General features: G+C 46.9%; 1 pseudogene; it reads left to right on the top strand.

Annotated features, from left to right (window-relative positions):
* The first annotated feature begins 2795 nt into the window (after positions 1-2795).
* On the top strand, positions 2796-4255 carry LOC121102014 (annotated as a pseudogene).
* The last annotated feature ends 9692 nt before the right edge of the window (positions 4256-13947 follow it).

Genomic DNA, 13947 nt, shown 5'->3' with positions numbered 1-13947 from the left:
CACACACACACACGCACGCACACGCACCAGCACACTCACGCACCTAAGAGTTTGAGCGCCTTTCTGCACGTGACCCAGTGTCTATCCATCTGTGTGTATGACACCAGTCTCACCGATCCCTGTCCCCGGCTCACCCCACCCACGGACCCAGGAACCTGTTTGCTATTCCCCGCCTTTATTCACGCCCCCTGAGACCATCACTCCAACCAGTTGCCTCTGACCTAGATTTTCTGCACTAATTACAAGCCTAACGAGATCTAACAAACACCCAACTTAGCACAGCTGAGACCCTTGAGGTCAATTAACACAACCCAGCTCAGCTCCGGAAATGAGAGATGGAGCCAGAAGCTCTTGTACATGCCTCGCCCCAGCCCCAACCCAACCCCGACCTTGGAAGCAGGCAGGGGGAGAATGCAAAAATTAGCAGAACCAGTTTAAAAATAGGCTCTTGGAGAGTTAACAAATGTGCGGAAAACTGCGTTACGGTTGGAAAGAATACAGATTCCCAGCTCCTCCTGAGTTATCAGGAGGGTAGACGTTGGTGCAGCAATAGAAACGAGACACATAAGGCAGTGTTCTTTTTCTTAAGGACAATGTGGAGAAGAGCAACCCCTAGAAGAGTGGGTAGCACTAGAATCTTGATCTGCACCCCAGTCTCCAACTCTTAATCCCCCTTCCTCTTTGCTTCCTGCGTTGGACAAGTTGGGGTGGTCTCCCCCATCTTTCCGGCTGGTTTGGAATACCTCTGAAATCACCTCCTTCTTTCAGAAATGCTAGATCCAGCCTCACTCTTGCTTTTCCTTCTTCCAGATATTAAAACAATGAGAGCAAAGAGCCTCTTCTTCCCAGGAAACACAGAAGAGCGTCAAATAAAGGTGATGGAGTTTGGGTTAACAAAGCGTTGCGACGCCCAGTTACTGTCTTCTAGATGAAGGCTGGGAAGAACAGTCAGTGGTGGGAGGATCTGGTTGCTCGTGCAGCTTTCCCACCCAGCAGGACTGCAACACAACAGAGAGAAGATGAGTAGGGTGATGTGGTCCTCGGTCTCCTGGGCTCCTTTCTGTAGGTGGCAACACAAGGCAGTAGAATGCTGCCCCGTCCTCCGTCCTCTGCGGGCAGGCCAGCTGTCCTAACATCATCTCTAGCGCTTGCGGCTCTATTGAGGTGGGAAGGGAAGGAGAAGGCTAGCGAAGTGCTCTCTGCCCGAGCGGGGAGGGGGACTTGGAGCCCCCTCAGGAACAGAAGGTCACTTCCCCCAGCCTCCCCCCAGCTCTGGCTGAGCGGGCTGCACTCCGCTCGCACCCTGCTTCATCCACAGTCCACACGCACACAGCAACCGGGAACCGGGTAGGCAGGACAATTCCCAGAAGCATCATGACTATGTGTAGATGGCTCCCAAATTCACTTTCCAGGCCCCAACCTGCCTCGGAGATCAAAGAACTTACAGGCACATGCCCATTTGACATCTCTACTGCAGTGACTAACAGGCGACTTCAAGTTAAGTAAATGTGGAAAAGCCTTAAATAAGGGTCCTTGCTGAATCAGCCTCCCTCCATGCTCTTTTGCAATGTCAGTTTACTGCTCCTCTGTTCGAGAGACATTGCTATTTCCCCAACGGCCCTTTGAATCTGGGTTTGCCTTGTAGCTTGCTTTCGCCAACAGAACGTGCCATTGTGTAAGTTCCAGAGCTTAGACCCTGAAAGGTCTTGCAGTTCCCCCACTGCATGTGAGAAGCTTGGACGTGCATTCTTGAGGATGTGAGAGCATATGGGGAAAGAGGTCCTGAAACCATAGAATCATCCCAGCATCCAGCCTCCACACAAACACTGGCTAAACGCAGCTCACCCAGCAAGACCCGAAGACCAACTGTCCGGTCAACCCACAGAATTGTGAGAAATGAATAAATCGTTGTCGTCTTAAGCCATTTAGTTTGGGGGTGATTTGCAATTCAGCAGTAGATACTGAAACAGAAATTGGTACGTGGAAGTGGGATACGGCCTAAACCCTAAAACACACTGGGCCCAGGAAGCAGACAGAGGCGAAAAGGGCAGGCAGCGAGAAGACTGTACAGGCTGGATGAGCCGGGAGGAAACTGCTGTGACTCCAAGCAGAATGCTAACAATACCAATGTGTTTTTCTTAGCTGTAAATGATAAGGTTATTGAAAGAGGAAGGAACTAAAGAAGGAATCAGTTTGCAAGCAAAAGTTGAGGGAGAAATAATAAAGAGACAAGAACAGTTTCCAGCCAGAAGAAACTGGAGAAGTTGAAAATCTTGTGCACTGTTGGTAAGAATGTAAAATGGAGCATCCGCTGTGGAAAACAATAATAAAAACAGAATTATCACATGATCCAGCAATCCCACTCCTAGTATATACCCCCAAAAATTGAAAGCAAGATCTTGAAGAGATATCTGCTCACCCGTGTCTATAGCAGCATTATTCATAATGGGCCAGAGATGGAAGTAACTCGTGTCCATCAAAGGATGAATGGATAAACGAAATGCACCATATATACAGAAAATGAAATAGTAACCAGCCTTTAAAAGGAAGGAAATCTGTCATATACTACAATATGAATGAACCTTGAGGATATTTTATTTTATTTTATTTTATTATTTTATTTTATTTTATTTTATTTTTAAGTAGGCTCCATGCCCAGGGTGGAGCCCAGCGCAGGAACCTTGAGGACATTATGCTAAGTGAACTAGGCCAGACACAAAAAAACAAATGCTGTATCATTCCACTTATATGAGGTCTCTAAAGTAGTCAGATTCATAGAAACAGAAAGTAGAATGGTGGTTTCCAGGGGCTGGGGGAAGGGGGAAATGGGGAGTTGTTGTTTAACGGGTACAGAGTTTCCATGTTGCAAGATGAGAATGTTCTAGAGCTGGGCTACACAACATTGTGGATATGCTTAACACTACTGAACTGCACACTTAAAAATGGATAAGATGATAAATTTTATTATAGGTCTTCTAACCACAGTTAAATATAAAACTTTTTAAAGACACTTAAAAAAATGTCATGATCCCTTGCCCAGTTCCTACACCTGAAATTGTTTTCAGACCTGAAATCTATTGAATGAAAAAGTGGATGAGTCCCCAGGAGGAAGGACCGTACAGCAAGTAGATATTGTAATAATTCCACCAGTCCTTCTCCCAAAGGGACTTAACAGCCATTTACTTGGGCAACGGTGAACTAGGGGAGGGGGAGTATCCAGCATGACCTAGGGTCTAAAATGATACTGGTATTCAGACACCTGAAATGTCATTGTGGACATGGACTACTTGGTGAATTAGACTGATGGACTCCTGGCCCATCAAAATGGAGTCCTGGCTGAAGTCGGTCTTAAGATGCTCCACGGGTCCATGGCCCCACCTGGTGGTCATTGCCCCAGTTCCTGAAAGAGTAACTGGAACTGATTTTGGCTGTTGGGTAATTGGTTTATGTGGTAACACCTATCACAGTGGGGAAGCTTCTGAAATCTCCCTCTCTCCCCACTCTCACACCCCTAAGGCAAGATGGTAAATAAAAAACAATATCCCAGAACAAACTAGTGGTTGCTAGAGAGAAGGAGACTTGGAGGGATGGGCAAAAAGGGTGAAGGGGTGTGGGAGGGGGTGGCATAGGCTTCTAATTATGGAATAAGTCATGGGGGTGAAAGGTATGGCATAGAGAACACAGTCAATGGTATTGTAATAGTGTTGTGTGGTGACAGATGGCAGCTGCACTTGTGGTGAGGACAGCGTACATGCAGGTTGTCCAATCACTACGTTGTGTACTGCAGCTCATGTAACATCGTGTCAACTACACTTCGACTTACCATGTGGGCTCCACCATGGCTCCCAAAGGCAGCTCCAAGCAGCGTTCCGAGGAGGAGCTGATCCTGCAGGATTTCAGCTGCAACCTCTCACCCAAGTCCTCCTCCTCGGGGACACCTTCATCGTGTCCACCATCCCTAGTAGCACAGAAGAGGGAGGATGCTGTTCCCAAGGAAGTGACTCTGAAACTTTCTGAAGCTGATAACAGAAAGATGTCTCAAAAGGAAAAAGATGAAAGAAACTCGTGGAAGAAGAATGAAGTTCTGACAATGAAGCTACAACACTTTCCATCTTCTGTAACAACACCTATTCCTGGTCTTGGTCGTTGTTGTTTCCTTCTTTATGTTGACAGACTTCAACCCCACGGTGAACTATGTTTTGTCCATAAGTGTTTCATCAGGCCTCGAGCCCTCCTGTCTACTGGCTCCAAGTAGACCGTGCCGGCTTTGCCCCCTGGCTTTGTAGCTACGGGTGGCCTGTGGAATATGGAAAAGCAGAGGGGGGTCAGGGTGAGAGACACACAAGATGTTTCTATAGTCCACCGATGGAGGCTTGAAAAACCCAACAAAATGTAATTCGATATTTGTTTATTGGCTTTTTTTTTTTAAGATTTATTTGTTTATTCGACAGAGATAGAGACAGCCAGCGAGAGAGGGAACACAAGCAGGGGGAGTGGGAGAGGAAGAAGCAGGCTCATAGCGGAGGAGCCTGATGTGGGGCTCGATCCCATAACGACGGGATCACGCCCTGAGCCGAAGGCAGACGCTTAACCGCTGTGCCACCCAGGCACACCCAAATATATATATATATATATATATATATATATATCCCATTTTGGAGGGAAGACAGAAATCAGCACCACCCTTAAGGATCTCGAGGGATAGTGGTCTCTAACATACCTCTGTGTGATTCGCCAGTCTGGTTCCTACAGAAAACAGATGGATCCTGGAGAACAAGCCCTGACTGCGGCCGCCTCACTGGCTGCGGTCTTCTTGCTACGGCACATAAATCTGGCTTCAAGTACATGACCTGTGGCCATCGTTGTAACATATACACTCTTCTCTGTCCCAATCAGAAAGAGGATGAGAAGCAGCATTCCCATAGACCGAGCAACGTTCATTTAGCTTTTCCCCCGGCTACCACAACTCTCTCCATCTCTGTCATGATATATTCAGAAAAGATCTAGACCGTGTGGACATCCCAGAGAGTACCGCATCCATCCGCCGCATCAATGACCTTGAGCTGACGGGAGAGAATGGGCAAGATGTGGCTAGCCCCGGGAAGCCTTGGTAAGACACACTCACTCAAGAGGGTGCGGTATAAACTCTATGAAGATTCTAGGGACCTCCCCCAGCAGTAGTTTGGGGGATCCAGGGGTCAGAGGCACGCTAGGACATCTGCTATAAAGACAGACTGCTGCATATTACATCCACAAAGGAAACACAACACCTCGTGGATCTCTTTGTTCTGGAGACAATACGTTCGATACCTAGGAATACTGCTCTGGCCCCTATCCGGGGTGACGTGCAAGGTGGTGGCTTCGAGTGGGGACTGAGACAGGGATGTGAAGCCTGCCCAGCAAAAGGGACAGAATGCTACTGAACACGTGGGGAAGGAGTACGTATGGAACTCGGGTGATCCCCACGGGCTCCTCCTGGCTCCGTTGCCTCGCTGTGATGTGAAAGGCGAGCCCAGCACAGCCTGTGAAGGGTGAGGTTATCGGGGGCTCAGACCGCCTCAAGAATAAGGGTTCGGGTTACTCCACCAGGCAAGCCATCAAGACCAGCAGAGATGAGAGTGGAAGAGCCTCTGGCAGAGAGGGAGAGTGGAATTTGGAGTGGGTAACGGAGCAGGGAGTAAGTTATTGGTTGCAGCCCCAAGACCAGCCAGAGCCAGAGCCTGTGGTTAATCCACAGACCCTCCTTTTCTGAGTCCCTTTCGGAAGAGCACTCACTAGGACCCCGGAAGGGCTACCCGCCACCCCCTCCCTGCGGGAACGGATCCACGTGGCACATGGGAGGGACTGTGGTAGCCATGGGGGTGCCCCGCTTGGAACTGTCTTCGGGACACAGCTTGCTGATCGCTGCAAGAAGTGCACTCAGCTGGCAGCCTCTAGCTGGTAGACACTTCAGAATCTGTCTCAGCTCTCAAGCCGGGCGCACTCCTCCCAGGCAGCCCCCCACCAAGGACTGAGAGCAGCGTGAGGGGTCCCTAGGGTCAGGACATTTCTGCCCAACGGCAACTCCTCTCACAAGACACCTTTGCCCTGGAGTTCCCCAAGATTTTATCTGCATTTCAGACTGAGGCCCTGCTCTCCCTGACCAATCCTGCTTCCTCTCCCCTGTCCTTTCAGAGACATGCCCCACCTCTGTTACCTCTTACACTCCCCACTCCTCAGCGCCTGCTGCCCAGAGGACCCAACCAACGTACCTTCCTTCTCTTGCCCTCGCCAGCGCCACCGTGAATCACCTGCAAGGCACGTGGCTCTACCTTAAAAGCATATCTAGCATCCGACCATTTCTCTCCTTCCTCTGCCGGGCCCTCACCTGAGTAACACGGTCTCCTGATGGTCTCTCTCTGCTTCAGCTCTTCCCCATTCAGCAGCTTGAATGTCTTCTTAAAGCAATTCTTGCAACTTGCCTATTGAAAATCATCTAAGCTTCATGTCACTCTTAAAATAAAAATCCAATAAAAATCCAAACTCCTTTTCCTGGAAAATAAGGCCCTTCCTCATCTGACCCATGCCCATCTCCCACCTGATGTTATCCCGACCCAGCCTCACAGACCCACTTTCTATTCTTCCAACACACCAACCTCCTTCAGGCGCTTCGCCCTTGCCAGACTTCTGCCCAAAAAACACCCTAGTTCTCTTCCTTACAATCTTTAGCCAGATGTCAGCTCTTCTGAGAGCTCTTTACTGGTCACCCTCATCTCTTCCAGTGGAAGCACCCCTTCCGACGGACTCGCTCCCTGCCGCATCGCTATCTGCTTCCTTCAACTCCTTCTGACAATGACCACAGCCTAATCATCTGCCACTTTCGCCTTTTCATTCTGTCCCTCCCTGAGTAGAATAGGGGCCTCACAGGGGCAGGGCCTTGACTCATTCACCGTTGTCTCCCTCGCACTCTGCGTACAATACATAAACACAATAATTATTTGTGTAATGAATGACTGAATAAAGTCTTGCCTGTCCCACCCACATCTCTACTGCATTCATCCCCACCGCTGACTTCCGTGCGGGTAGTAGTAAGACATCTTGACGGCCCATCACAGTTTGTAAATAGCATGTGTTTTACACACATCAAGAATTAACCCTATGAGGAAAATAGAACAGGGATGACCCCCAAATTAGGGGAAAAACAAAACAAAACCAAACTCTGAGGACGCCTGGGTGGCTCAGTTGGTTAAGAATCTGCCTTCGGCTGAAATCATGATCCCAGGGTCCTAGGATCGAGTCCTGCATCGGGATCCCGGCTCAGCGTCTCCCTCTGCTGCTCCCCCTACTTGCGTGCTCTCTCTCTCTTTCTGGCAAATAAATAAAACAAACAAACAAACAAAAATCTAAAAAAACAAAAAACCCTGAAGCTGACAAAAGTAACCAAGCTAGAAAGTGCCAAAATCTAAATCTAAAATCAGGTTTTGGGAAATGCAATGATGTCCAACCCCAGTAACCCCCAGTAACCACAGGTAGACCAAAGTTCACAGGTTAAGGGCACCGTCCTCACAAGGCTGCCCTCACTTCAGTCACCAGTCACAAGTCCAGGGGTCCTACTACCTCCTCAAGATAATTTGCTAGAACTACTCACAGAACTCAGGAAAGCACTATACTTACATTTAAAGGTTTGGGTTTTTTTTTTCAGATTTTATTTATTTATTTGAGAGACAGTATGAGTGGGGGGAGGGTCAGAGGGAGAAGGAGAGGAAGAAGCAGTGGAACCCCACTTAGTGTGAAGCCCAACACAGGGCTCGATCCCAGGACACTGGAATCACGACCTGAGCTGAAGGCAGATGCTTAACTGACTGAGGCACCCAGGCGCCCCACAGGTAAAATTTTATTATAACAAAGGGATACAAATCAGAACCAGCTTAAAGAAGAGACAGATGGGGGGTGCCTGGGTGGCACAGCGGTTAAGCGTCTGCCTTTGGCTCAGGGCGTGATCCCGGCGTTCTGGGATCGAGCCCCACATCAGGCTCCTCCGCTGGGAGCCTGCTTCTCCCTCTCCCACTCCCCCTGCTTGTGTTCCCTCTCTCGCTGGCTGTCTCTATGTCTGTCGAATAAATAAATAAAATTTAAAAAAAAAAGAGAGACAGATGGGGTGAAATGTGGGAGGGGCCCAAACACAAAGCTTCTCGTCACCTTCCATGAAGTCCTGGACGGCTTCACCTCCTCCTGGTTACAGTGTGTGACAATCCTTGAGTGTTGCCAACCAGGGACACTTATCCAAGTCTTTGGTGTCCAGGGTTTTTACTGGGGCTCAGTCCCACACCGCCCACACTGCTGACGCACAGGCTTCGGCTCCTCTGAGAGCTGCATGTTCCAAAGCCGTAACAAATACACTGTCCGGTGGCCAACCCCACCCCCACAGCAAAGACACCTTATGAAGCAGGACATTCTAGGTGCCTTGAGATCATCTCCCGGGAGCAGAGGGCAAAACCATACCTCTGCTTCAACTCTTCCCTTTAGTTTGGGTAAAGTTAATTCTCTTCTTCTCCTTTTTTTTTTTAATTCCAAATCTAGCGCTCGAAAGACACCGTCCTGTCTAATCTTTGATCTCTAAGTGGTTGCCCCATCCTTCCTCTCTCAGAATCTGCTGGAGGTCTCATTTGCCCTGGAGAACTAAGAAGGACGAGCAGACCAGCAACCAGTTGTGGCCCCCAAATAGCAAGAGGACTTCTGTAAGCAAAGTCTTCATTATCAAGCAAGAAATACGCTGTTTACAGAGGAAATCATTACAAATTCTCTTTTTTCACATGATGCTGTGGTGTCTGTTAGCAAGGAAAAGACCAAAACAATGCTGGGCAGTGACATCAAAGTAACGGAACGCCGCAGTCTACCTGACATTCTCGCTGGTGCACTACGGCACAGCAGTCGGTAATGTCCCGCAGATTACTATGCCAAGAAAATGCCAGTTACTTACTGGAATGTGAACTTCAGATGATTTTCACTGATGGGGTGCATTACACGCACGGGTATGTGTGTACGTGGCTTCCTTCTCCCACTTTTCACAAAAGTCAACTGTGATTATTACCTTTAGAGTAAAAGTTATCACCATGCTGTCATTAAAAACCATTTATTAAATCTCCAAATTGCAAAGTATGTTTATCTTTGATTGTAACTGTTTATTTACTTTTCTCCCAACTAGATGCTGATCAGCTTACAAAGATACTCAATAAATGCAGGGGGGGGTAGCTTTGGGAGGGGGGTGAGAGAGAAAGAGTGAGGGGAAGGGGCAGAGAGAGAGAGAGAGAGATTCTTAAGCAGGCTCCATGACCAACCAACACAGAGCCCGACGTGGGGCTTGATCTCACAACCCTGAGCCGAAACCAAGAGTCAGATGCTTAACCAACTGAGCAACCCCGGCGCCCCAATAACTGTTTTGTAACGAACGTCCTCACAAGTCATCTACTTTGAATTTTAGAAAAAGATAATGACAAATGCACAAGAAGAGCATCATAAAAGCCTAATAACAACAATGAAAGTATAAAAAGGGCATTGAGCTTGTTGACCAAGAAGCCAGGCTCCCATTCTGGCTCTGCTCCTTACTGGGTGTTCAACTTGGGGCAGGTCTCAATTCCTAAATCTATTTCCTCATCTGCAAAGTGGAATTACTCCTATTTGCTCGGCTTACCTCGTAGGGTTATCATAAGAATAAAATGAGTCCAGGGCGCCTGGTCGCTCAGTCAGGTAAGCGTCTGCCTTTGGCTCAGGTCATGATCCCAGGGTCCTGGGATCGAGTCCTGCATCAGGCTCCTTGCTCAGCAGAGAGCCTGCTTCTTCCTCTGCCTCTCTCTCTTATGAATAAATAAAATCTTAAAGAAAAAAAAAAAGAACGAAATGAGCCCATGGATTTTAAGGTCTTTTGCAAACTGCAAAATATCTTACCAACGGTATTTATTTTTTCAATGAAAAAGTGTTTTAAGGGCGCCTAGGTGGCTCAGTCGGTTAAGCATCTGCCTTTGGCTCAGGTCATGATCCTGGGGTCCTGGGATCCAGCCCCACATTGGCCTCCTTGCTCAGCGGGGAGCCTGCTTCTCCTTCTCCCTCTCCCCCTCCCCCCTGCTCATGCTCTCTCTCTCTGACAAATAAATAGAATCTTTTTTTAAAAAATTGTTTTAAAAGTGACATGCATTTTACTAGGATGTAACATATGACTGGGGAAAATTGGGAAAACAGACGCAAGAACTGCAAGCCTAGGCAGACTGAGAGCAGCAGGGCCGTTACTTCTTACCTCATCAGTCCTGTAAGGAGTCTAGAAGGCACCTATTCCTGCTCTCTGCTGTTTATTATTTCTGTGTCTTCTCTGAGTCTCGGTTTCTTCATATCAATCTCTCTGAGCCTGTTCTACCCCCCGCTCCCCGGGAATAAAACATGGCTTACTTACCCTGCATGGTTTGCTGGGAGGCTTATATGAGATCACTGTTGCTAGGGTCCCTTTGCCAGCAACGGAGTGATATAAATTTGGTAATATTTTCCTAAAGGTGAGGAACTTTCAGGAATCGTTTAAATAAAGCACACAGGCTGAGGGTATGAGGGGCACGTCCCAAAAAAGAATAGATTATGTTTCACTGTCTTGGATTGGATCATATATTGCCTTATACAAATTCCATTCTGTGAAGGCCTTGAAACAAGTAAAATAGGCCCTTTCATGTCCATCAGCTTATTCAACCTTCCCAGTACTTGTGCCAACCAGGAATTATTATGCCCATTTTACTGATAGGGGAACTGAAGCTGGAGATTCTCCCAGAATCATGCAACTGATAAATGGGGACATCTGGAATGAACTCTTCCAACAGCAGTGGGAGAAGACAAATGGGCTTAGATGAAAGGACGTGGCCTTACACAAATGGCCCATTTCTCATTCTTCCCTGACGTAACTTTCTGTGCAAGCCATCAAACCTATTTTCTGTCTTTTACAAATCCTTCATGTTTCTCACTCTGGTGAGGGTGCCCAGAGAAACAACTACACTAGCAAGCAGCTCTAGATGCCACGGGGTGACAGCTCTGGAGGGGCCAGAAGGCATGTCTACGGGAGGGGAACGCGGTCAGTGTTCACACCTCCTCCCCTGAACGATCTGTAATGTTGACGAAGTGGGTACTGCCTGTTAGAAATGCCTGGCTCTTGGGGCGCCTGGTGGCACAGCGGTTAAGCATCTGCCTTCAGCTCAGGGCGTGATCCCGGCGTTATGGGATCGAGCCCCACATCAGGCTTTTCCGCTATGAGCCTGCTTCTTCCTCTCCCACTCCCCCTGCTTGTGTTCCCTCTCTCGCTGGCTCACTCTCTCTGAAAAATAAATAAATAAAATCTTAAAAAAAAAGAAAAGAAAGAAAGAAAAAGGAAAGAAATGCCTGGCTCTTAAGTCAAGTTCCGACCCTACACATAGACTGGAAGGTCTGCATAAACACCCGCTGCTCCCCCACCTCCGCCCTCATAAATATGTCACCTTCAAGCTTAGGCAAGTCAAGAACGAATTGTCCTCAGTCACAAAAATGCGAGGGGTCCCTGTTCATGTGTAAACCTCTTTCCACCACCTAGAATTCTTCCTTCATTAATTCATGTGTCTGCTCTTATTTAAAATCTAATCCAAATATGAAAAATTGGAAACATGGGGCGCCTGGGTGGCGCAGTCATTAAGCGTCTGCCTTTGGCTCAGGCCGTGATCCCAGCCGTGATCCCAGGTCCCGTGAGATCGAGCCCTGCATCGGGCTCCCTGCTCAGCTGGGAGCCTGCTTCTTCCTCTCCCACTCCCCCTGCTTGTGTTCCCTCTTTCGCTGCCTGTCTCTCTCTGTCAAATAAATAAATAAAATCTTAAAAAAAAAGAAAAGAAAAGAAAAATTGGAAACAGCCCTGAAGTCCATCAGTTTGGAGACCAATATAAATAATGATAACACATGAATTCAATGGACAATTAAGCAATCAGTATGTTCTTATTTTTAGAAAAAGAGATATTAAATATTTTAGTATTTATTTTAATACAAATTAATTTTTTGCAAAAATATTAAAAATAACAGGCAGACCTCTTTTATCGTGCTTTGCAAGTATTGACTTTTTTTTACAAATCGAAGGTTTGCGGCAACCCTGCACCGAGCAAGTCTATTGGCACCATTTTTCCAACAGCACTTGCTCGCTTCATGCCTCCATCTCTATTATTTTGGTAATCCTCACAATATTTTAAACTTTTTCATTATTATTATATTTATTACAGTGATCTGTGATCAGTGATTACAACTTGCTGAAAGCTCACGATAGCATTTTTTAGCGATGAAGTATTTTTTAATTAAAGCATGTACAATTTTTGAGACGCAATGTTATTGCACATTTAATAGACTACAGTATAGTGTGAACGTAACTTTTAGCTGCCCTGGGAAACCAAAAAATTCATTTGACTCACTTCATTGCAGTGATCTGTAACCGAACCCACAATATCGCTGAGGTTTGCCTGTGTGAGAGCAGGCGGGCTGTGAGGTTCTGACAGGAGACCTGGAGGTCAGCAATGAGGAAGTCGTGGCCAGCTACTGGGGAGGTCAGAGGCCGTCCCGGCAGCACTCCACAAGAAGCCGGATCAAATCAGACCAGCCAAGATGGCAGGTGCCATGACAGGAACCCCCTGACCAAATTAAGAAAAAAACCTGGGAAGCCCTGCCTTCCTCCCCCAGTAGTAAATATTCAACCCCCTAGTTAACAACTATCAATAAAAGATAGAAACCCAACCCCCAGGGCACACAGCTCTCTCTCTCGTGCTCACAGCTCGCATATTTCCAGAGTGCACTTTTCACTTTAACAAACTTTTCTTCTCGTGTTCTCGAATTCATTCTCATGACAAGACCAAGAACCTTAGCGACTCCTTCTGGTCTGGCTGGATCAAGGCACCAGGGCCCAGGATCTCCTTAGTTCACCCAGCAACACCTACCTATATAAGTTTACATTGGCACAAAAGATTTCTAGAAGAGTACATAAGGACTATTAACACTGGTTGACTTTGGTTAAGGAGACATATTTTCATTGTATATCTTCAGTATTGTTTGAATTTTACCACAGCGTATATTAATCCTTCAATTAAAAGACAACTAAAAAAAATGAACTCAAAACATTTTTCCCTCAAAAGCTGTTCTTATCCATCCTACTTCTTAAATATCTCCTAAATCTCATTACCTCCCTCCCTCACCCACCTCTGTCCCAGACTAACTGCCAGGGGTTGATTGTGCTTTGTTCCTGGAGACAAAAATCTAGAGGAGGTAGTTTTGGGTTTTTTTACATAATTATTTTAAAAGAATAGCACTTTTAAAATAGCACTAAATACCCAGAATGTTGAGTTTAATTGAAAGCTATTGAACGGCACGTTACCAGCCGCACCCATTTGCAAGGTGAATCTTGAATTGCAGAGTTGTTCGAAGGTCAGTTTTCGGATGTTTGCCCTGAGAGCCAAAAATCGCTGCTCACGGTTCTGCCCCTGCAGGTTCAGGCCATCAACTCCCCTTCCTCAACTGCTGGGACAGTTTAGTAGTTAGTCTCACTGATTGCACTGTTTTTCTTCCTGCCTTTTCCATAAACCATCCCACACTGCAATCCCAACGTTCTAAAATTTAAATGATACTAATATTCCCCATTGCCCTTGAGGTAAAATCTACTTTCATTTTTTTTTCTTTTTTCTTTTTCTTTTTTTATTTTTTTTACTTTTTTGTTTTATTTATCTTTATTTGTTTTCTAAGATCTACTTTCTTCAACGTGGCTTACAGGACCCTCTGGATCTGGATTCTTCAGTCAGCCTCAGCCTCCCCCTCGCCGCCCCCCTTACTAGATGCCTCAGAGCCTGTCCCCCGCTCTAAACTCCAGCCACGCTGTGAGGCACTGAACCTCCTGTCCCCTGAACCAGCAGTGTGCTCTCTCTGGCCTCGAACTCTCTGTAT

This window comes from Ursus maritimus, unplaced genomic scaffold (assembly GCF_017311325.1).
Source record: "Ursus maritimus isolate PB19 unplaced genomic scaffold, ASM1731132v1 scaffold_12, whole genome shotgun sequence".
Taxonomy (NCBI): Eukaryota; Metazoa; Chordata; class Mammalia; order Carnivora; family Ursidae; genus Ursus; species Ursus maritimus.
Note: the sequence above shows the minus strand (reverse complement) of the source record. Positions and strands in the feature narration are given on the sequence as shown.